The following is a 24,071-nucleotide window of genomic DNA, read 5'->3' as shown; positions in this document are numbered from 1 at the left end:
AGCCCTTGACTTCACTGCAAACCAAGGACTCTTGTCACATCAGGCCAGAGATCTTCTTGGATCATTTAAACCATGGATTTGAAGCCTAGGTTAGAAGACTAGAAGAGTAACAGAATCAGGATGTTGGAAGAGATCAGTGCATGAAGAGATGACAGGTAAAAATATCTCAAGTTTGTAACTAAAAAAGTACTTAGAAATCTTTTTTGAGTGGCGGGTTTAGAATCAAAAGAGAAATTTTAGCATGTCATTGGAAATGAAACAAAATATTTATTTTATTTTAATTTTTTAAAAACATTTTTTAATTTAAATTCAATTAATGAACACATAATGGGTTACTGGTTTCGGAGGTACAGGCCTGTGATTCATCAGTCTTATATAATACCCAGTGCTCATTAGGGCACATGCCCTCCCCAATGGCCATGACCTTGTTACCCCATTTCCCCACTCCCCTCCCCTCCCTTCCAGCAACCCTCAGTTTGTTTCCTTTGATTAAGCCTCTGATGGTTTGTCTCCCTCTCTGGTTTCATCTGAAATAAAGTATTTAATGAAGAATTATAACTCATTGCTTTGGACTTCACTGGGGAATTTGCATACTGCATTTTGAGAATAAAAGTCTTGGGAACTAAGAAGGATTAGGGTGGCCAAGAAACAATGTAGTGACAAACCATTAGCTGTGTGGAAAATGGGGGTAAACGGTCAATACAGTAGCGTGGGCACAATTTTCAGAAATGGTTTTGTGTAACTTGTTATGAGTGCTTGGGCTAGCATCATTCTGTTTATATGGATGGTGTGGGGCTAGATGAGGGCACACACACAGATTCTAGAGATGTGGTAATCGTGTGATTTCATTCTGAGCTTTACAAGTCCTATGATAACCAAATACCAAAAAAGCAAATGCAGAGTCAAGTAGCAGCCATTGTGCTTATACTCAGTTCACAAATTTATTGCGTGTGCTATAGAAAAACACCGCTTGTAGACAATCCAACATTTATATTTCTTCATGGATTGTGGGATTACCCAAATCTATACTAATGGTTCAATATGGTGAGTTAGATTTAGTGTCCCTCCTTGGAATTCCTTAAGGATGTTAAATGTTCATTGTTTAGTGTGATGATTCAGCTGTAATATGGGCCATTTTCTAGGGAATTCTGTCATTATTCCTAGCTTTCTTGGTGAATTATGTTCACAATTATGGACATATAGCCACAATTGAATAAGTTATTGCCTTGATACTTTTATATTGCTCTTGTAAACATTTTCAGTTCCATCGCAAGCCTTATTCAAGTACCCCAGAGCTATGTGTCCAGAAATGGCTTAAATTACTAAGCATGTCAAATAAACTGTACCATGCCACTGTTTCATAGCAGTCCTCTCCCAGCCCTTTCTAAATAGATATACATACACACACACAGACGTGCGTACACACACGCGCGTAAATATATACATAAACCTACAAGTTACCTTCACCAAATGAACTTGAACGTTAAAGCATCCTGGAAACACAGCTGGGCAACCTGAAATTGATCAAGTTATCAATAGCTAAAGCATCTTGAGAAGTGTCCTAAAATGTTTGTGGATGAACTTTTCATTTTTCTGTTCCAGTGAAAGGTCTGCTGTCCATTTCTGTGCTGAAGCATTGATCTGCAACAGTCCTCACTTGCTTCATTCAAGTCACCTAGTGGAATTTATGCTCGTAGCCTTAGAGACATTTACCCGTTTCCTCTAGATTTCCTCTGGGATAGGAAGAAAAATTTGAGATGATGTTCTTGCAAACCATTATCTCACAGATGCCTCCAAACTCTGCTGTCTCAGGCAGGATCCTGGGTCCAAGGGAAGTGCTGATAATGCTTTGCATCATTCGTTGACTTCACAAGATTTCACTGAGTGTTTGCTGCGTCCCCAACCTTTTCCTGAGCTAACTAACTATAAATAGACAAAAAAGTGAGAAAACAGAGGGGTGTTTGCCGTGCTTAGCAGTTTGGTGGAAGGCTCTGTTAGGGAACTGCATGAATGCTCTAAACAGAGTTGGACGTGTGTACAGGTCCCCGTGGTGACAAGTCCCACACAGTAGAGCAGGTCAGGAAGGCTTCTTAGAGAGGAGAATCCCTGAAAGCCAACGACATGAGTCACTGGAAGGGACACAGGTTTTCCAGGTGAGAAGACAGAGTGACATGAGCAAGATACAGGATGGGAACGTGAGCCCCTCCCGGAGCAGAAGGACTAGCCAGGGGGTAGCTGAGGTCAATGTCAGATAAAAGTGTGTCCGTTTAAAGAGTTAACCTGTAATTGGTGGGGGGTTTAAACTTACTGAATAGTCAGTAGAAGTCAGCTTGAGCAATAGAAAAGTATAATGAAATCAATTCTTAAGAAAGATCATTTGGACAGTTGTGTTCAGGGTGGACTTGTCTCTTCTTTGATAACAATCTGCTTGACTCACTCAGTAAGATCTTGCCAAGTACTGTGCTTGTTCAGTTTAGATTAGCTCTTTCTTCGGGTTGATAGAATTCGGAGGCAGATTGGGGGTTAAAGGTAAAGCCTTTAAAAACATATGCCATCAAGAACAGAGTTTGGCTTGGGTGATAAATCTGTATTGTCCATCATGATAGTCTCAACCCCTAGCCCAGGGACTCACAATAGACACCCATAAATATTTCTTGCCTGAATGACAAGTAACTATTACAGAGACAACTGTAATAGTGTGTAACTAAGTGCTGAATTGGTCCAATGCAGACATTTCATGCCAAGAGAGGATTTGGGCTTGGTGATTTGAACACCTCAATCAATGGAAAGCTGATCCAGAAAGAAACATGAAACCACCAATGAACTATGCTTTTCGTGAACCTAGTGGACAGTAATATATGTCCATGTACTTATCAGTTTGTTATTACAAACTAGTTAGAATCTATTACTTGTTCATACTTTATAGAAATAGAACCTCTTTTCTTTGGCTTTGCTTATGAATATCTTAAAGATCTGGGGTTTTCTGTAGGCATTTTTTGGTACTGTCTTTTTTCTTTGTTTGTTTTTAACCATCTCAAGACAGGGGACAGTCATTGAATCACAAATGTTTTACTTTTACAGATTAAGATATGAAAATGTCCTTTGGCACTTTATGTGCTACAATCTCTGAGATAAATGAGAGCTTCTCACTTTGTATGAGTGTATTTTGAAAAATAAAAGCTAGAAAATAAGGAAAGCTTAGGGGTACTATTATTGGTGAATTGGAAGATTGCCTTGTAGAAGAAAAGAGATCTGGCACTATTTTTTCTTAAATAGGTATAATGAATACAGGGCACCTGAGTGGCTCAGTGAGGTAAAGCCTTCATGCTTAGTGAAATAAGGCAATTGGAGAAAGACAACCATCATATGATCTCCCTAATACGAGGAAGTGGAGATGCAACATGGGGGGTTAAGGGGGTAGGAGAAGAATGAATGAAACAAGATGGGATTGAGAGGGAGACAAATCATAAGTGACTCTTAATCTCACAAAACAAACTGAGGGTTGCTGGGGGGAGGGGGGTTGGGGGGGGTATGGATATTGGGGAGAGTGTGTGCTATGGTGGGTGTTGTGAAGTGTGTAAACCTGGTGATTCACCGACCTGTACCCCTGGGGATAAAAATACATTATATGTTTATAAAAAATTAAAAAAAAAAAAAGCCTTTGGCTCAGGGCATGATCCCAGGGTTCTGGGATCAAGCCCTGCCAAGCTCTCTGCTCAGCAGGGGGCCTGCTTCCTCCTCTCTCTCTGCCTGCCTCTCTGCATACTTGTGATCTCTGTCAAATAAATAAATAAATTTTTAAAATGTTTTAAATAGGTATAATGAATAAAATGCTTCTTGTATGAGGTATTATACTGCATTTAGCATACGGGAAGCAGCTTTTCCCTCAAGCCTAATTCATAAACATCTTAATTACTCAGAAGTTGATCCAATAGAGAAAGTCTCTTTCTACTCTTGGAACAGCTAATTCAGAGGAAGGAGAAATTGAGCTCTCCATGTCTTGGTAGGAATTATTGCTCATTTCCTCTGTGAGCTTCCTGAGTTATGTTTCTAAATTAGATTCTCATTTTTTTCAGGAGTCACTCTCCTTGGTAAGTGAGTAAAACCTTGGGGAATTTGTTATGAAATAGTGAAAACCATTTCTAAAAACATAATCTCAAAGTATGAGACGAACAAAATCTCTGATGACTTGAACTCAAAACAAATATTAATAAAATACAGAAGTTTAGAAATATTTAATGGTGAAATTAGTTTAATACATATGAATTTAAGGTTACATAATGTGTTTATTTGAGTGTAAGATTCTTGGATATGAAAGATATTAAAATAAGATTTGTTTATGACTTGAGTTTTAGATCTTCCAAGATCCATATTAACACAAAGACTGAAATCTTTATATAGAGAACACTTCTGTCTTATCTAAATTCAGTAATTAAACTTTAGAACTGATAACTCAGGTTATCCTGCTTCTTCACCCTGGATTTGATCTATTCCTTTTCTGGGAATGTCTATTTTAAATGACCAGTTTAAATAAACTTTATTTTATATATTTCAAATTCCACCTCATCCCAAATTCTTAAATCCTGTTTTAAGCTATAAAAGGGAATATTCTCAAATATTGTTAAAGACTTTTAAACATTAGGTTCTGGCAGAGATTGTTGAGATTAGTTATAAGCATTCTTGAATAAAACCAATACCTAAGTAATTATCATTATGTGAATTAAAATACAGTTTACAATTCCTTTTAAAATATTTAATTCTTTGTCGCTCTGCTTAATAGGGCTAAAAAATAAATATCAGCAATTCATTCATAAATACTTTGTACTAAAATTTATTGAGGGCTGTTCTAGGAGAAGGGATATAAGCAGTAAACTATAAGATGAGAAGAAACTGATCATTGCTCTAGACTAAACAGACCCTCCTATGAAAACTCAGCTCATTGCCTTAGCCTGGTATTTCTGATTCCTGCTTCTCTATATTATCACACCTACTTCACTCTGCTTTGATTTATACCCACTTATACACAGTTCTGCACATCCACTTGCACCCTTTAAAGCTTAAATGTTTAAAGCCCTTGAGGGCTAAGTAGCATACAAGCATCCTTCTTGCTTTATAGGGCAGAATTTTGCACACAGCTACAACTAAGGAACTGTGGACAGTATGGGATCTCATTCATAGGTTGGGAAAGAGACTTAGTGACGTTCCACGCTGGTGCTCAAAACTATACCCGCTCTTGACTGCTGAGGCAAGGGAGCACGCTGCATGAAATCCAGGGGCAACATGAGAACCGGATCCAAGCCAGCGACTTTCATGTTCTTACCAGTCAAGTCAAACACCTCTTGATCAAGAATTCTTCTTTCAGGGGGATCTTTGGGACTTATGCTCTATATAATGTGATGTGTCGGCATCCACTGTGGAGGAAGCCAAACCCAAGACACTGCCCAGCCTGCAAGGACTTTATTTATCAAATAGATGGCGGGTGGAGAGGAAAAGTCCATATATGAGAAGCCAAGGAGGGGTGCAGACTACACTTCCAGTGTGCTGGAAAAAGCCAGACAGAGAGAGGGCCAGTGGTAGGACTTCATCATGTGGGAGGGAGACTAGTAAGAGTACTTACTAGTAGTACTGCTAGAGTAGTACTGCTCTGGAGTAGTACTCTGGAGTAGTACTGCTGCAGAGGCTAAACACTGCCATGAAGGTCAGAGAGACGGAAGCCTGCAGGAGGACAAGGCAGAGGCCATTCTAAGACCTGAAGATCAAGATCAAAGCCAGAACTGCAGCCAGGGTGGTAATGCTGAGTTTCCATATTTCTGGGGGAGGGGAGGGGCAGTACTTAACACCTGCTGCCTAAGGTGGGGATCAGTCCTCCCAGAAAATGAGCCAGACCTGACCCACTAGGGCTAGCTAGATTGTATGGTCTTGGCCCTAGGAAAAGGAGGGCTGCTTGGCAGGGAACCTGGCAAAGCCTGACACGTTTTGCATTTCTCTTCCTTATGTTTCTCCCAACATAGGATCTGATGAAAGCTCTAAGCTGTGGGCTTGGGAGGAAATGTGCAAAGGGGGTGGACCGCCAAAGGTAGTGGGAAATAGCATGGTATCCCATAAATTGGGAGAGAATTGGTTTCTTTCTTCCTTATGATAGGAGTGGTGGTCAAGAGGAAAAAATATAAATATTTTGGAAGTGAGGGAATGGGGAGAGGGCTGAAAGGGAGAAAGGTACAAAAGGGGAGGAGGACAGCTGTTCATTTTATATCCTGTGGTCATTGTCCATCTGTCAAAAACTGAAAGAAGTCACCTAATGAGGTTTGGGGATTTCAGCCAAGGAAGTGACTAAGGGGCAAAATATTAAGTACAATAAATCATGGACTGTCACACTTATTCAGAAAGAAAGGTTTGTAGATCCAGTAGCCTGTTTACTAATAAAGTCAGTCAAAACAGAAATTATTGCCAGTAGCCTTATTCTAATAAACAAATATAAAACAGAAGGTGAAGGCAAGTTGCTTTTAAAACCCAGCTCATTTTCTATACCATAAGAGAGGTTTTTTGAGTTTAAAGGAAACCTGTTTTTAATGTTAGTACAGAATATTTTTGAGGAGCTTTACCGTTCTACTTTATGTGACCTCTCTTAATCCTTAGTATCTGTCTGTAGTAGATGCTGGAAAAGGAAATTTCACTTCCATATAATGGTCCTTCTCACAGCACTGTCCTTGAAATATGCTTCTTCAGTTAAAAATGTGTTAAATTCCATCCCAAAGGGTATTTTTGTCTGTGTGGGCAAAACAGAAGTATAGACATAAACTCCAGATTTCCATATTCAAACAGTCGATTACTTGATCTTTCGAGACAATCAAAGATTTTGGACATGATTTCTCTAAATAGACCCCTTTCATTGATAAAATAATGATTTATCTTAAGTTCAATCATCGTATTTTTACCAAAATTGAATTCATTTGCTCTTGACAGATCCAAGCGTTATTCGAGAATTTCCTCTCATGTGGAATGGACCTGTTCTTAATTAAAATCATATCTGGGGGCTCCTTTCAGTCACAATTCCCATCCCTGTCATTTGGGACCCAAAAGCCCCAGGAAGCTTCCCGGGGCTGCCACAAAGCATTATCTGATACAGTAACCATTTTTTTTTCCCTTCCCTGCCTCTTATCCACAAATCAGACTGCGACCCCTTTGGCTACAGCCCCTGAGCTTCAGCAAGGCAAGAGCTGCTGTCGCTGTACAGACACAGGCCAGGTGAACCAGGCCCATGCTTTCTGAGAGCCTGAAGGTTGTGTAGACACAGACATGGGAAAGCAGCCCACAGACTGCCTCTGGGAAGCGGGGGACACTATTGGCTCACACTCCCTGCGAGCCTTTTCACACACATGTATTCCACCCATGGTCTGAGAATTCATGGAGCAGTCCACGTCCGGTCAAATTCTCACCTTTGCGGGTAGATTTTTCTTCCCTTTTCATTGAATTCTGCATTCCAATGTGCTCCGCAGATAACTGTGTGCAGGAAGCCAAGAAGTAGCAAAAACAATTGGTTTCAAGGAGTGTAAGGCAAGAAGCTGGCTCACTGCTGGAGGATAAACATGATTACATTTTTTATGAAATTTACAAACTAATGGAACAGATATATGTAGATATGCCACTGAAGAAAACATTATGCATAATACATAAATGCTAATAAAGGTGAGGTTTTTGTACTAGGAGAGGAATAAAACAAACATGAAAGCTAAGAAACATTAAATCAGTTATCCTGGAAATGAGAGCCTTTTATGCTTAAAAGTGGGAGTCATCATTTTAAGTACTGTTCATCAGGTAGTACTTTTATACTTATTATCAAGATGTCGCTCTATTTATAGGAGATTATTTTGATGCCATGGGCTAGTACCCTTAGGATTTCTCTGGCAGGCTTAGTAACAAAGGAACTAAAAACCTAAACATAACGTAATCATTGTTCTACATTACTGTTCTTTCTGGAAATTAACATGTGCCACTGCCTCCAGCAAAATATTTGAACAGAAGTTTGTAAAACTATAGAAATGTTGATCACCTGCATAATAATGTTCTATGGTTCAGCCTATGGCAGGATTATTTTGAAGCAGATGCATTGCAAAGTAGCAAATAAGCCTTTACTGTGTTCCTTGATGCTTTTGGGTACAGCGAGGTTATTTTCTCCTCAGTGAGTAGTCCTGTCCTCAAAAATGATTCTTAGCAAGACTAGGGCGGATAACTGCCAGAACTGCCTGTTTTACCAACATTTCCATGTGCTTCCTCCCATTTTTCACAATGCAGAATGAGGCAAGTCCCTTTCTTGAATGCCCTGGCCTGAGTAACGTGTCCTACCCCATAGGAGGGATGATGTCTAGCTTCCTAAAGGTTCTTCTGAAAGTTCCCCGTGCATCGCTCCTCTTTCCAACCCCCCAACCTCAAGTTAATGGTCCTGTCTTCCATTCCCCTCCCTTGAAAAGATGAGAAGATGCGTTGCACCTGTCAAGATTTACACTGGTCCTAGCAGGGAGTTCTAAGAAGCCCGACTGCATCCATTTCCTAATTTTATGATCTTTCTCTATCAAATGCCCTGGTTTACGTGCAGCTTCCCGGAGCCCTGTTCGTCTCTGAGGTCTGAGTTTTGAGCGATGTCAGCGGCAGCATGTGAGCCGCAAGGACCCTCAGCAGGGTTCTGTCCAAGTAGTCCTCAAGGGTTCAGTATTTATGGCCCCCCGCTATGCTCTCCAAAGACATGATTTCTGGCGGTGCTTTTCCCCTTCCATAAATTCCGCGAGATCAATTCTCGCCTTCTTCCGTGGCTCTCTGCGACGCTTTTTAAAAGGCAGCTTTGTTTTTCAGGCAGAGCTTTGAGGAAAGAGACAAGGGCCTCCCGGGAGGACAGTAGCTCTTTCTTATTGTTTCTGTTCTGATTTACTTTGAAAAGTCCGGGGCTTTTTGGAGAAGGGCATAACCAAATAAAAATAAAATGACCTGGGCGTTGAGAGACTAAAACTGTATGATTTATCTTTCTACAATAAGAGTAAAAGGAAATAGAGCTCCTGGAGATACAGGCTCACTGTCCCTGATTTGTAATTCCGTATTACCAAAAAAACAAACAAACAAAAAACCTCAGGAAAAAAAAAAAACACCATAAGCCTATTAAAAAAAAAAAAAAAAAAATACATGATGGCAAAGCTAACGTGACCTGGATTCGTCTGTCAGCAAATCCTGACTTGAAATAATTTAAAGCTACTCATAATCTTCATTTCTACATATTACTTGTGAGATCTTCCTGCATTTCACTGCAGAAATACTAATGTGATTGCCGAGCGTTGCCCTAGACTTTGCTGGGGTTGCTGCCGAACTTGTGGTTCTATGCACCACATTGCCTTTGTGAAATCCATACATTAATTATGTAAGTAATTTGGATCCTGAAATTCATCTTCCCGCAAGGGATTATGGGCCTGCATGGCTATGAGTCTGAGGAAGGAAGGAAGTCTTAAATTCTTAACAGAAGAAATTACTAATATTTCTGGGTTTTTTTTTTAAGTGGCCTTGATTTTATACCAAATTAAGCAATTTTTGGCTTCACTACCCAGGAGAGACGGGGAGAGAGGGGGAAGTTCCTCTGTGAGTCTGGGAAACTTCCCGGCTCTAGGAGACATTTGCAATCACCATACACGTGTGTTGTGCTTAATGGACTAGTGCGAAGGGCACAGGTTTTCCAAGTGCTTCCTAGGGGCTTCGTGCACTGGCACATAACTGCTACCCGCTTGTGTGTTCGTGCCTTCCTGGCTTATAAACTCTGACAGCGCTGGGAGGTCTTCTCAGTCAGCACTGCTCAGCAGCATTCCGGGTGAGCGAGACCCAGAAGGTCCAGGTTCTCTGGGACTTCTGCTGAGCCCCTGAGGTTCAAGAAGGTCAATGTACATTGCATTCAGGTTCAGCTTTGGCAGGGGCCAAAAGAGAGTGGCCTGGGTCTAGGGTAAGAAAACAATTGTTTAGAAGTCACTTCATCAATCCTAATGCAGGATCATTTCCTTTTAAGAATGTTTGCATTGGGCCAAATCTGCCTTAAGTAACAGAGAAGAAATGATAACTTGCCATTGGCTTTTTCAATGCTGTCCTGCATGAAATACATTTATTTATTGCTTCAATGTGGTATGCTAAACAACGTGGAATATGTCCTATGCAATCTAGACTGATCTAGTGCTTTCGGACCTGTGATTTAAGACATTTATGAAAGGCAGGAAGGTGCATGAAGTGTGTGCTCTTGAACAGGGTTCAGGTTTTATGAGTCCATATTGGAAGCTTATAGAATTGGGGGGAAGGGCAAGGATCTCTTTGAGGAAAAGCATACACAGTCACACATTTAAAATTAGGTGCAAATGTATTTATTTAGAATGAAAAAAGAAATCACAATACATTTTTAGAAGCTAACAATACCCCCAAATCACAAATCTGCAAATATAGCGTAGTATCTTTATTAACTGACCGAAATGCTCTATAACACTTTTTTCCTTGGAATTTTTGGCTGAATATTCTCCAATCACCTCTTCCCATGACAATTTTATAATATTTTCTATAGAAGGAATAGAACGATAATTCTGCTTCTAGCTTGGTGGGTCAGAGGGGTTTTGCTTTGTTTTTGGTTTTGGGGGGTAATTTTAACATTTTCCCTTCACAACTCCTTTTTGATAATGTCCTTTAAATGTGTAGGATCATCATCAGATTGAAAAATCCTTATCTTACTTCTTTCAGGTATGAACTGTAAGATTTCGGGGCTTCTTAACTTTTCTTGGAGTCAGTAGGCTTAATTATTCTTGAATTGGCATCACTCAGTAAACAGTTTGTCACCATTGTCCTTGATGCCAGGTACATCAGCCCAGTGGACAGCAGGAGTGTACCTGAAAGCTCTTTTTTTTTTTTTTTTTAAGACTTTATGTATTTATTTGAGAGAGAGAGAGTGCACACAAGTGAGGGGAGAAACAGTAGGAGAGGGAGAAACAGACTTCCTGCTGAGCAACAAGCCTAATGCAGGACTCGATCCCAGGACCCCAGGATCATGACCTGAACCGAAGGCAGATGCTTAACTGACTGAGACACCCAGTTGCACCCTGGAAGCTCTTTCTATGCTGAGAATGACTATACTATGAAATAGAAGTGACCTGCATAACTACATAACCATATCACACTAAATCAAGATAACCCATTTTCAAACTCAGCCTCTCCTTAGCTAAATCTCAAAAGCAGCTATGGCTGCTCCAACACTATCCAGCATGAGGGGAATATGGTGAGGGAATAGGCAGAGGGAGATGCTGGTCTTAACCAGTAGCAAATACGGGGGCACCAGGGTGTTTCAGTCAGTTAAGCAACTGCCTTCGGCTCAGGTCATGATCCCGGGGTCCTGGGATCGAGCCCCACTTGGGATTCTCTGCTTGGCTGGGAATCTGCTTCTCCCTCTTCCCATCCCCCTGCTTTTGCTCTCTTGCTGGCTGTCTTTCAAATAAATAATAAAATCTTAAAAAAAATATCAGTAGCTGGAGGGATGGGGTAACTGTGTAAGGGACATTAGAGGACATGTGATGTAATGAGCACTGGGTACTATGTAAGACTGCTGAGTCATAGATCTATACCTCTGAAACCGATAATATATTATATGTTAACTAAATTTAAGTATTTAAAAAGTAGCAAATACTGGGGCGCCTGGGTGGCTCAGTGGGTTAGCCGCTGCCTTCGGCTCAGGTCATGATCTCAGGGTCCTGGGATTGAGTTCCACATCGGGCTCTCTGCTCAGCAGGGAGCCTGCTTCCTCCTCTCTCTCTGCCTGCCTCTCTGCCTACTTGTGATCTCTCTCTGTCAAATAAATAAATAAAATCTTAAAAAAAAAAAAACTAGCAAATACTATAAAACACAGTCATGTGAACACATTGCTAGAGATCCTTCCAGAGCCTTGGGAGTTGCTCACAGACAGGATCGGGATCCTGAATTTGGAGCTTCATAGTAAATCCAGTGGTGTCTACACCAACATGTTAGAATTGAGCATTATGTTTATTTAGTTGTATCGATGACTGTATGTTTACACTCTGATAAACGTATGTCATTTCCATTCTTCTTTCACACCTTTCTGCAAGTTGCCTCAACTGCAAGTGCCACCTCCCCTTAACATTCTATTGTTTTGCTTATCTCAGAAGTTACGTGTAAGGCCCATGGAGATTTCTACGTACTGCTGCAGCTAGTGTTCTGATTCCCAATAAATTATTAATCCAAATCATTAATGCAATATAGTACTTTTTAAGTGTAGATATTCTAAATCATGTATTCTTTACAGTTATTATACCATATATTTCCGTGTCTCTAAGGCTCGTGTTTATTGATAGACAACTTTGGCTGTTGGAATAAACAGGGAAGGGAATAGAGCACTGGATTGGGAGTCAGGCCCCCTGGTCCTTCTTTGCCAGTTGACCTTGCCACATAACCTTGGGCAAGTGCTAAGGGCTGCCAGACCTCTGGCAACTAGTTTTTCAAGTGAAAGTGTTCATCTTCATGACTCTTAAGTGCCTTTCCCCTGTGGTCCTAAATCCTGGGACTGTGTGACAAGAACAAAGTAGGAGTTAATTAAGAAAAACATTGTGTCTGAACATAAGCTTGTGATGTCTATTTTAGTTAAAAACTAAAAGAGTTAAAAACTTTAGGAGCCAGAGAGACTCCTGTAAGAGTGTCAGTCTCAGGGCCCCCGGGTGGCTCAGTTGGTCAACTGTCCAATGCTGATTCCAGCTCCAATCATGATCTTAGGGTCATGAGACTGAGCCCATGTCATCAGGCTCTGCACTCAGCAGGGAGACTGCTTGAGATTCCCTTTCTCTCCCTCTGCCCCTCCCCCTGCTTGTACTCTCTCTCTATTTCCCTCTCTCTAAAATAAATAAATAAAAAGTGCAGTGTCTGTGTTGGTGGATCGAGGCTATAAGTGAACCCCATCTCCTTAATCTGCTGAGAAGTGTACAAGAGGCAATAAAACTATACTTCCCAGGAGGAGCACCAAGTAAGGTACAGAATTGTTGAGTCATCGCATTATACACCTAAAACTAGTGTAACACTGTATGTTAATTATACTTTAATAAGATTTTTAATAAGTAAATAACAATGGAAGAGGAAGAAAAAATTATTTAAATAACATTTTTTTAAAGTTGATAATGGTATCATTGTATTTCCAAAAGACTTTATTCCTAGAGTTTTACTGATTCCTAGATTTATTTTATGCACTTTTCCTTTTTTTGTTTTTTAAGATTGTATTTATTTATTTGAGAGAGAGAGAGAGTAGTGGTGGAGAGGAAGGGGGAGGAGGGGCAGAGGCAGAGAGAAAATCTTAAGCAGGCTCCATGGTCAGTGCAGAGCGCGATGTGGGGAGATGGGATTTGCAAGACAAAATGTTTTCCCGGGTTGAGCCGGCATTGTGATGGGGGGGAGGCAACCATCGGAGGAATGAATATGTCAGCGAGTAATAAATGCGATGAAGAAAACACATCAGGGCCAGCAAGTGAGGGGTAGCACTTTATTGGAGTGACTGAGAGAAGGCTCCCAAGGGCATAACCACTGAGCAGAAGCCCAAATTGTTTTAAGAGAGTTAGCTTGGTAGAAGGACCAGCCAATGTCAGAGCCACACAGAGTGCCATTGTGGCACCACAAGAGCCTTATGTAAATGTGAGCACTAAACGATATTTTGCTTCTTAGGTAGCAAAGGTTGCTCAAAGCAATGACTGAATGACAGCCAAAGTCAAGAGAAATGGGACTTCATCACAAGAAAGCTAACTAGACTTTTGAGTTCACATGTACCTCTGACATGGGAACTACTTGTGATAATTGATCGACTCATTGATTAAATGCTTGATTGATAGAGTAATCATCTTGGCCTGGATCCATATAACAAAAGTGGAAATTTACTTGTCTCTTTTTTTCTAAATTATACTATGGGTAGTATTCTATGTAAATATAACCAGGGTAGAAGTTGATACCAATTTCAATCATAACTTTAAATTGAGGAAGATGATTCATGGATCAGACAGTGAAAGGAAGCCGCCATAGAGAAATAAGCTTTGCCATTTTTTAAAATTCTTTTACTTTTACAGTAATAGATGCTATTTAATACTTGTAAATATTAATGGTTTCTTTATGGTAAGTGATTATTTTAGAAACAGATTTACAAGTTATTATGGAATTTGTTATTTAGAATACAAATGTGGATTATCTGGTATCTTAAATTTAATCCTGATTGCAGTATTATATCAGGTGAATGCTTTTCACATAATTAAAATAGTCTAAATTGGGAAATGTTCAGATATTGCTTTTTTTGGAATGCAAAACTTCTAAAAGAAATCTCTTCGAAATGCCTTTCTATAGATTTTTTTTTAAAGATTTTACTTATTTATTTGACAGACAGATCACAAGTAGGCAGAGAGGCAGGCAGAGAGAGAGGAGGAAGCAGGATCCCTGCTAAGCAGAGAACCTGATGCGGGGCTCAATCCCAGGAACCTGAGATCAGGACCTGAGCCAAAGGCAGAGGCTTTAACCCACTGAGCCACCCAGGCACCCCCTTTCTATAGATTTAAAAGCAAACAACAATGGAACTCTTTGGAGGAAGGTCAACCTTTGTGTTTGTTCTGGAAACCCAGGCATGAGGTTATCACATTAGTCTGGGGGTGAGAGCTGATCTAAGGAGGTAGTGGTGAAGGTAAAGGAAAAGTAGCAATTTAATAAATATTCAGGAGAGGGGTCCAGAGGTTTGGGTGGCTGGCTGTGGGACAAGGGAAGGAGAGGGATCTTCAGGGCACCTGCAAAGAATGTGATACCCAAGTAAACATGCTTCTTTCTTCCTTCCTTTTTTTCTTTCTTTTTTAAAGATTTATTTATTTATCTATTTACTTGAGAAAGAGAGCACACACTTGCTGGGGAGGAGCAGAGGGAGAGGGAAAGAGTGAATCTCAAACATACTCCATGCTGAGGATGGAGCCTGATGCAGGCCTTGACCTCACGACCCAGAGATCATGACCTGAGCTGAAATCAAGAGTTGGATGTTCAACTGACTGAGCCCCCCAGGCTCCCCAATGTGTCATTTCTTCTGGGTGCAATTTCACTCAACTCCTGTTGTAAAACCTGAAAGCAGAGTTGGTGACTGGCAGGATATTTAGGCTAGCAGTGGTTCAGTCTTTTAGATTTTCTTCTCTGTACCAAGAACTGGCCATTATGGTCTCAAGTCATAAGCCAGAGTAGAAGTCACAGGACAGAAACCTGTCCCAACCTGTTGTGACACATGAAAAAAAAAAATGTATATATATAAAAAATATACATTTTTTTTTTTAAGGGTGCATTTGTTCACCAGAAGCAGTTACAGTGAAGAGATCAAAAGTGTGGTTCTGGTCTTTCTAATTCTGAATCCCAATAACCCCCCTAGTACATTTCTTAACTTCTCTTTGCCTCTGTTTCCTTCCTTGTAAAGGAGGCATGTACATAGTGGTACTTACCTGTTCATAACAACCATTATTGTTCTCTTGAGTTATTAGAACTTATTTTCTTTATCGTCAGATTTTCAGTTGTGTTTGGATGCTAGGAACTGTAAAATCAAATTTTCAACTCCACTCCAGCAATTATATGGATCTTATGAAATGGATCTGCTTCTACCAATTTGTCTTGCTATCCTTCTCCCAAAGCACCCTCTTTTTCTTATCAGGTAGTCTCTTCTCTTCCCCATGAATACTTTACCAGTAATGCCAACAAACAAGTAGTTTATTCATTTTAGTCTCAGATTTTATTTATTTCTTGAATTTATAGCATTTCTATTGAAGAGCCTAGAAATAGCACCAAAATATAAGAAGCCATAGGAAAAATGCACTATAATTTCTTCGATAAGCAATAATTCAATTTAATATTTAGCCTAAGAACAAGTATGGACAGAAATGTGTTCCTTTTCTAGGATAAATGAATTCGTTAAGTGAAACAAAATAATACCGAATCATAGCTGAAATCTGTTAAATAGTGTGGGCCAAGAACCATTTCCTAGGCATGTTTCATGTGTTAACTCCTTAATCTTCACATTAGTTTTAAGAAGAGATTGCTATTATTATTTACGTTTCACAAACATGGAAACTGGGCACAGAATAGTTAAATGACATCTCCAAGGTCATGTAGCTAAGAAGTGTCCAAACCCAGATCATAACTTGGCACCCCACCTCCTCTACCATGTATCCTCCACCAAGTCTCCCCATGCAGACTTTCCTTTCTGAAAGATAACTTGTATCAGAAGATATTTCACTCTAAAAAAGTAAAGTAAGAAATTACATAGAACTATCAGTAATGCTAACAAACACTGATTTTACTATCATGTAGACTTCCCTCATATGAGACAAATTAAATAAGCTATGTTTAAATCTATATGACACGGGGGTGCCTGGGTGGCTCCTTGGTTGGGAGGCCGACTCTTGGTTTCAGCTCAGGTCATGATCGCAGGGTTGTGAGGTCCAGCCCCTCATTGGGCTCCATGCTCCACAGGGTGTCTGCTTTAGGATTCTCTCTCCCTCTGCCCTTCCCTCCACATACTTGCTCTTTCTCTCTAAAACTAATAAATAAATGTTTTTGTTTTTTTTTTAAAGCTATCTGACCCATTAACATGCACCTTTCATCACAGATTCTCTCATTAATCTATAATAGTACAATTAAGAGTAACATTTCTCAGTGCACCTGGCTGGCTCAGTCAGATGGGCGTGAGACTCTTGATGTTGGGCTTGTGAATTAAAGCCCCATGCTGGGCGTAGCAATTGCTTAAATAAATAAACTGTAGAAAAGTAACATTTTTCTGTAAGGTTACAATTGTATTAAGTTTGTTCTTAAATGTAAAGGTGGGTTTTCCCCCTTAGAACAGTGTATTAGGGTGACTGTAGAATGAAGCCCAGCATTGGGCTCCACACTGGGCGTGGAGCCTACTTAAGATTCTCTCTCTCCCTCTGTCCCTCCCCTACCACACACTCTCTCTCTAAACAAAAACTAAAATAAAACAATGTGTTAATGTATTCAAATATTCCAATAGAAATGAAATGAAATAAATCAACTTAAAGAGACAAGATAATGTCACAATCAAGAAGGTAACTACATTTGAGAAAATTTTTCATGCAATAGAAACCAATTCCTGATGGAGAGGTCAGAACTTGTGCCTTGGGGGTGATACTCTACATGGCTTATGACTGCCTTGTATGACTTTGCAAATGGCTTATTTTCAATTAGGCTGTGCCGTTATTATAAGGCCTTACTAATAAGCAAAATAAATCATCTCATTATCATTATTCTTCATATTACTTTATCTGGCTGACAAAAATGAACCATAATTATTCATGTAATTTGTCTCTGATATTTTTATTCTGAAAGCAGACTGGATTATGGAACCAGTAAAGTCCTCTTAGGGCATCTTCTAATTAATTTGGGGGAATTATTACCCAGGTGACTAAACAACAGTACCAGAGTTCATCTGTGGTGAGGAAATGAGCATCCCAGTATCCTAAAGGATAGCTGTTAAGTGTCTTTTCACTTTGACTCTTGAAGGCAAGTCAAAAGTCCTTAAGTGTCATCTGCTGTTGTAGTTCCTTTTTTTATTTTTTAAGATTTTGTTTATTTATAGGACAGAGAGAGAGCACCAGGGGGAGGAGCGGCAGGCAGAGGGAGATGGAGAAGCAGGCTTCCCGCTGAGCAGGGAGCCTGATGCGGGACTCAATCCCAGGACCCTGAGATCATGACCTGAGCTGAAGGCAAATGCTTAACCGACTGAGCCACCCAGTCGGGTAAAAACCTAGTTTTTAGTAGAAACATACCTTAGTAAAAAATGAAGAAATGGAGAATTTGAAGTAAATAAATTACAGCAAACTTACTGTTGATCTAGCCTTAGTTTTTTGAGCTCCTGCTATATACCAAGCATCATTGTGGGTACTGGGGACATAAGTAATGGGCAAGACCGACGCAGTTCCTACTCTGATGGAGTTGCACCCTAATAGGATATGGACAATGAGCAAGTAAATGATTAAATAAACACAATAAATTTAAATCCTGAGGTTACTATGAATAATACAAAGCTGAGTAATAGGATGGAGAATGGTTGGTGATTGGGATAGACTAATCTAGATTGGGTGCTCATGGAAGACTTCTTTGAGGAGGTGACATTTGCACAGAATACCTGAGGGAGAAGAGGGACCCGGGCAGGAGAGACTCTATGGGGAAAGATATGAAAGAATAGGGTGTAAGGAAGTTGACATCATAAGTGTACTCTCACGCAGAGAAAAGGACTGAAGAGGCCCTGGGATGATGGAATGTTCTCCACGGGAAGAGAAAGAAAGTCCAGAGCACTTTATGGCTGGAACATAATAAATGAGAGGAAGAGTGGTACAAGGGATGGTCTAAGATGAGAATTTATTGAGCTCCTACTGTGTACCAAGCATCATTGGTATAGCAGATCATGAAGAACTTTATATATCAAGATGAGGGGCTCACCCTTTTGTTCCTAGGGTGCTGAGAAGCCTTGAGACAGTTTTAAGCAAGAAACAGTACGGTTGTTAAAACATTTTAAAAGACCCCTCCCTGACTGGTGTGAGGATGATGGATGGCAGGAGGACAAAAGGGGGAACAAGAAAATCACCAAGATGTGCTCATGACTTGACAGGCAGTAGCAGTCAAGAGGGATATAAACTGAATAGTATTGGGGGGGGCAGAATTCCCAGCAGAGTCTGGTGGGCTGAAATGGGACTTGAGGCAAAGGGGGTAACCAGTGATGACTCCTAGATTTTTTTTTGTTCATTTGTTTGAGTGTGTGGGGTGGTTTCATTTGAAATGAAAAGAATCATGGCCATTGGGGAAGCAGAAAACCAATACTTCCAATTTTGACAGAGTGGGTTTGAGATATTCATTAGGGATGAAAACTGCAGTTTCGATCTATAAATGTGAACATCATGGGAGGCATAATCTTGAGTATTATCTGTTGTAGATATTATTTAAAGCCTTGAAAGTGGAAGGCTCATCAAAGGAGGCGTTGTAGGTAAGAGAAGAGAAAGGCGTGAAAACAGTTTGAGATCAAGAAGGAAATGGGAAATGAAGGAGACTGAGAATCAGCAGCCAGTAAATGGGGAGGAAATTGAGAAGGTGAGGGAAGTCAAGGGGAGAAAGGTAGAGATCGACTGTGACAAATCTCTTGAATCTGGGATCTGTTAATTGGGCAACATGGACCTCCCCCGCCCCACCCCAATGAGTTTCATGGTAGCGTTTGAGAGCAGGAGCCTGTGTGGAGGGGGCGAGGGGCAGGGGCTTGCAAGAAGAAAATAGGATGTGAAGATGTGTCAGCAATCACTGGATAACCCTTTGAGGAGCTTTGCAGTACAGGCGAACAAAAATAGAATGAGAAGGAGAAGAAAGAGAGTGACATCAAGAAAGTAGTTTTTGTTTTAAAGATGGGTGATGCTTTGTATGTTTCTGACATGTTTGTATGATGACAGGAATGATCTGGGAAGCTCATGGATGATTCAGGAAAAAGAAAGGGGAAATTTTAAGGAGCAGGAGGAGGTGGGATCTAGACCATAGGAGGAAGTTCGCGTTGCTTAGAATGGAAACATTTCAACCGCTACAACAGGAAGCAAGCAGAAAACACTGGTCTGATGGATGGAGAACATGATACCAGTTATCATGTGGACACAGAGATGAGGTCATTCATGTCTGTGTTTGTGTTTTTCTTAATTATGTGTATTGCATTCTTAACCTAGTAAGAATGAATTCAGACTTATGATTGTACATTAAAATGAACAACAGTGGCGAGAGTGGACATCCTTTGTTGTGTTCCTGATCTCAAAGGGAAGGCTGTCAGCTTTTCCCTATTGAGGATGATATCAATGTGGGTTTTTCATAGATAGATTTTATGAAGTTGAGGAATGTTCCCTCTATCTCTATACTTTGAATTATTTTAATCGGGAACGGATGCTGTATCTTGTCAAATGCATTTTCTGCATCAATTGAGAGGACCACGTGGTTCTTCTCTCTTCTCTTTCTGATTTGTTCTATCACATTGATTGATTTGCGAATGTTGAACCATGCTTGCATCCCAGGGATAAATTTTACCTGGTCATGGTGGATAATCTTTTTAATGTACGGTTGGATCCTGTTAGCGAGGATCTTGTTGAGAATCTTGGCATCCATATTCATCAGGGATATTGGTCTGAAATTCTCACACTTCTCCAAAGAAGACATACAAATGACTAACAGACACATGAAAAAATGTTCATCATCATTAGCCATCGGGGAGACTCAAATCAAAACCACATTGAGATACCACCTTACACCAGTTAGAATGGCCAAAATTAACAAGATAGTAAACAACATGTGTTGGAGAGGATGTGGAGAAAGGGGAACCCTCTTACATTGTTGGTGGGAATGCAAGTTGGTACAGCCACTTTGGAAAACAGTGTGGAGATTCCTTAAGGAATTAAAAATAGAGCTACCCTATGACCCTGCAATTGCACTACAGGGTATTTACCCCCAAAGATACTGATGTAGTGAAAAGAAGGGCCATCTTTACCCCAGTGTTCATAGCAGCAATGGCCATAGTCGCCAAACTGAGGAAAGAACCAAGATGCCCTTCAACAGATGAATAGATAAAGAAGATGTGGTCCATATATACAATGGAGTATTATGTCTCCATCAGAAAGGATGAATACCCAACTTTTGCATCAACATAGATGGGACTGGAAGAGATTATGCTGAGTGAAATAAGTCAAGCAGAGAGAGTCAATTATCATGGTTTCACTGACTTGTGGAGCATAAGGAATAACAGAAGACATTGGGAGATGGAGCAGAGAAGTGAATTGGGGGAAATCAGAGGGGGAGAAAAACCATGACAGACTGTGGACTCTGAGAAACAAACTGAGGGTTTTGGAGGGGCGGGGGATGGTAGGATGGATAAGCCTGGTAGTGGGTATTAAGGTATTGCATGGGGCACTTGGTGTGGTACATAAACAATGAATCTTGGAACACTGAAAAAAAATAAGATAAAATTAAGAAAAATTTAAAAAACAATCCAGTATTTTTATATGAGCTTGATAATGCAAAGCAAGTCTTTAAAATAGTACAAACTCAGTAGCACAAATTTAGGACATCATTAATTCTGTTGCAAAGTAGTCGTAGGGCATTATGCAGATATCTTCTTTAGCACAGGGGTAAAGGTGGCTCATGTTTATATTGCAATGCACGTATTTCTTAATCCGTAGGAGAAACTATAGGACAATAATAGACTAGAAATATTTTTAGTAAAAATATCCATCATTGTATACTGTGGGGTTCACTAAATAACTAATAATAATGTCAATGACAGTTGCTGTAAATAACTGTAGGCTTATCTTTATAGTTTATCAATTTATTTGTCCATTTTAAATCAAGAGCTGACAACCAAGACCAACTGAAAACAATATTAATGAAGTGCTTGTAACACAAAACGTCCTGTCCTCCCTAACACTCGAGGTATTTCAGTAACATTTTATGTGTAGCTCTACAGGAGAGCCAGATTTCTTAGACTGCTGGATTGGGATCCTCCACAAATCCTAAAATTTCACTGACTTTATTTATGAATACAAAGCTTGAGGAGCCCTTAATCACTTTGGAGGTTACTTGGACCCTTGCCATGGGCTGAAATGAAATAAAGTGGACTTTATTTCCTTCATTGCCCATCATGAACCAAAGGAGGCGTTTGAATTTTTTTGACCAGTTACGTTAGTGGCTATCAGACTGTAATTTTAGAACCATGAACCTGAATTCTCTTCCCTCCTTCTGCAGTTCTTTCCATCCTTGCAAATTTGCTACTTTAGAGTAGAGGATGACATCAGAAGGGATCTGGAGGGGAGAAAATGGATCTGCAAGAAGAAGACACTTTGTGTTTGACATTTGGGTCTGTCTTCCTGGTTTTGAATTCCAGTGTTGGCAATTAAAGGTCTTTGGTTTAAGAGGAAGAGGGGGGAGGTACCTGGGGCAGGTGGCACCTGGTTATCACTGGCTCCTTACTGTGTAAAGGGTGCTTTGAGGTCTGTGACAGCTCCTCACCACAGCGAAGGGGGGCAGGGAATTCAGGAGCAGGCATTAGCCACCTGGGCACACGGACACTGAATATCTGATTTCGTCCCCTCATCCCACACAGACTCAAGGAACCATTGTCAGTCTGGGCAAGGAAGATCTTGTTCTGCTGGCTGAAGTCTGGGGGACAGTGGGGTTGCAATCGCAGAAGGGTTTCTGTGAAGAAAAATTGTACCCAATACAATCGGAACAACTACCTTTAGAGTGGGAGTGGGGAATCATTTACTATTGGACTGGTGCCATTTGGAATGGGAGTTTGGTGGGGGTGGCCTCAGAGTGAGGCAGATAGCCAAAGCTGACTCGTGGGGGTACTTCCTCCAGGACTGTCCCCTCCTAGCCCACACCGCGGTCCTGGTATCCGGTTGTCCATCCCTGTGTCGGAGTCCCTTTCCCCTCTTTGACCATCTTTGCACATGGAAATCTTTTACAATGACCCTGGGCTAGTTCTGTTTGCAGGGTACACCTCTGGTCTCTAGGAACTGTGTATCTTCGTCCCACTGTGGGTGCAAGTGAAGTTTTCTCTGAAAGTACTGAGTGATTGTTGAAGGAGTCTAGGGGGTGATAACATGATGCAATTTGCTTGTAGGGAGAGCACTGGCAGCAATGTGGCCAGGGAGGGGGGCTCTGAGGCTGGAGACAGAGAGGCTAACTAATCACTCTTACAGAGCCCTGGCCCAAGCTAATGAGGGTCTACTGACTATATTGAGGAGAAGCGGGATTCATATAGATATTAATATTTTAGATATGCAAGCATTTAATGGCTAAGTGGCTGAGGAAAATCGAGTCCCCTGCCAGGTGCCCTTGTGTTTTTCGGGTGCATAATAAACTGAATTTCCCAACATTGAGATGGAACCATAAGGAGATAGGAGAGAAGTCATGTTGTCATCATGGTCAGATTTGGACACACATTTATTCTGATGTTTGTCAGCCGTCTTTCTCCCATAATTTGAAAGCAGTCTGCAAGTAATTGAATTCTATAAGGAACATTTTTGATCAATGTTTGTTCTGCCTGTTCTTTTTTCAAGGATTCACCTTATACATTTGCTTTTGAGAGCTTGGGGTGTACACAACATGAAGGAGGCACACACATGCCATTGAAATTCTTGGGGCTGATTTGAACTTTGTTTTGAAATAAACAGATTGTCTGCCAGTCCTTACTGTTGTTTGTGTTGTAGTGGGTCCCGCATAATCCTGGCCCCTTCCAATTCCTGCCTTGCAGCCTGATAGGTATTTTAAGCAGCTACTTATGGGAGGTAAAATTTAGCAATGATCAGAATGTCCTAAGGTGGGTTTGTGTTTGAGCGTAGGGTTGTTGGAGACCTGTCCTTCGAGTACCCTTTCTTTTGTACTTTTTGCGCCCACATTTTGGCTGAGAATAAGTCTGGGAAAGCTGCCTTTTGGCCTCTGAGCGCACTGCCAGCTCTGGCGATTGCAGACTGACTGTTGTTGTACTAAACCCCACTGAAATAAAATAAATGAGTCTATTAAAGCTTGGAACTCCTGAGAACTACAAATGTAAAAGCCATCAACAGATGCCATTTGCTGAAACCGAGGCTCCTCTAGCAGATGGGTGAAAGTTAAACATAAATTGCACTATTTCTTATTCTGTTGGTTCATTTGTTTTTAAGATAGTATGAAAAAAAAAACTGCTATTCAGTTACTTCTGGCATATGTTTCATGGCTGTTTGGGGTATTCTGAGAAGATCTTTGAAATGATAGTCATGCTATGTTTTATTTTATGGATTCATTGAACATGTAGAAAAAAAAAATCCTTGTCAGTGTTTTAAAACTTTCTTTGGTCATATTTTCTATATGGAAAATCAGAGAGAAATAATCACCAAATGTTCACGATGTAATGTCTTTCTTTTAAATCTTTGATGTTGGGCTATAGTAGAATAATAATATACAGTTCTCATTCATTTGGTACTTGAATTTCCTTTACAGTA

At 40.4% G+C, this 24,071-nt stretch overlaps 1 protein-coding gene across 3 annotated transcripts in view; it reads left to right on the top strand.

Moving 5' to 3' along the window:
* Positions 1 to 24,071, top strand: part of RELN (reelin) — a 496,502-nt gene that overhangs the window by 253,959 nt on the left and 218,472 nt on the right. The window lies entirely within an intron of this gene.

Source organism: Mustela nigripes, chromosome 4 (genome assembly GCF_022355385.1).
Source record: "Mustela nigripes isolate SB6536 chromosome 4, MUSNIG.SB6536, whole genome shotgun sequence".
In the NCBI taxonomy this organism is placed as follows: Eukaryota; Metazoa; Chordata; class Mammalia; order Carnivora; family Mustelidae; genus Mustela; species Mustela nigripes.
This window is presented reverse-complemented; position numbering and strand designations above follow the sequence as displayed.